Below are 1451 nucleotides of genomic sequence, written 5' to 3'. Positions count from 1 at the left end.
ATAATAATAAAAGGGACAATAATAATAATAATAATAATAATAATTTTAAAACAGACAAAAACAAAATAAAAAAAAAATAGGAAAAAAAAATCTGGGCAGGGCAGGGCAGAGCACTGAGTTTCTGTCAGAGCACACAGACAGGGATGGAATTCTTGCCAGTCCGAAGGTGAGTGGGAGTGAGGGATGGCTGCAGCTCCATTCACCAAGAGGGTGTGGGGTATAAAAGTAACAAGGGGAATATAGCACCTTTCCAGTCATTCATTTCTGGAATGTGCTTGTGGTTCCCGGAAAGTGGAGCCTGTTCTTAGGTCCCTGGAATCTGAGAAAACACAGTTGCTTTAAATATCCAAAATGGTCCACCCACTTGTAAACATTCAAAATGGCGGTGCCCTTCGAACAGCAAAAGTCCACAGCTCAGCCTGTCTTCCCTCTTCGCTGCTTCCCCTTTTATTCACCAGCCACCAGTGCAGTCCTCTGTGCAGCCCCTGGCTAGCAGGGCTGATTTTTAGGTTAATTTTAGGTCCTAACACCAGTTGGTAATATCCAAGCTGTCCGGGCCGTCAGGATCACTGAGAGACTGCAGCTCTGTATGTCTCCTTTCTTGGTGTTTCATGCAGGTTCTTTTACTAGTTGGAGTTTAGTCCACATCTGTATCCTTCCTTTCAAAGCTCAGGGCTCCAGGATTATCTTCTGTATAGCTCTGCATGTATACTTGCAAAGTCCCATTTTGGCATATACGTACATACATATATAAGCCAAAAAAAGAAAAAAAACAAACTCACTGCCATCAAGTCGGTTCTGACTCATAGTGATCCCTCCTTGGGTTTCCAAGGCAGTATCACTACAGGAGTAGATTGCCCAGTCTTCCTTCCAAGGAGTGGCTGGTGGGTTTGAACCACAGCCTTCTGGTTAGCAGTCAAATGACTTAGGTACTATGCCACCAGAGCTCATACACACCATACACACACATACACACACACACACACACATATGGAGCTCTCGTGGCATAGTGAGTAAGGCATTTGGCTGCTAATGAGAAAAGCTGGCAGTTTGAACCCACCAGCTGGTCCGTGGGAGGAAGATGAGTCAGTCTGTTTCTGTAAAGATTTATAGCCTTGGAAATCCAAAGGTTCCATGAGTCAGAATTGACATGATGGCAGTGGAGATACACACACACACACACGTGTATGTATGTGTGTATGTCTTAGCTCTCTATGAAGTAATTTGTTTTTAAATGTGATTATAATATTAACAATTGAACACAAAAGTGTTGTATGCTTAATACCCCATTTATTAGGCTATATAGAGTAATATCAAGTACTGTTTCCCATGCAACAGACAAAAAAAAAAAAAAAAAAAACTCACTGGATACATAAATTAAAACCTTTCTTGTTAGATAAATATTAATATTTCCAATATATTTTGGACATTAGCTATGTTACTATTATATT

This window comes from Orycteropus afer, unplaced genomic scaffold (genome assembly GCF_000298275.1).
Source record: "Orycteropus afer afer isolate SDZICR_OR568_19922 unplaced genomic scaffold, OryAfe1.0 scaffold00020, whole genome shotgun sequence".
Lineage (NCBI taxonomy): Eukaryota > Metazoa > Chordata > Mammalia > Tubulidentata > Orycteropodidae > Orycteropus > Orycteropus afer.
Note: the sequence above shows the minus strand (reverse complement) of the source record.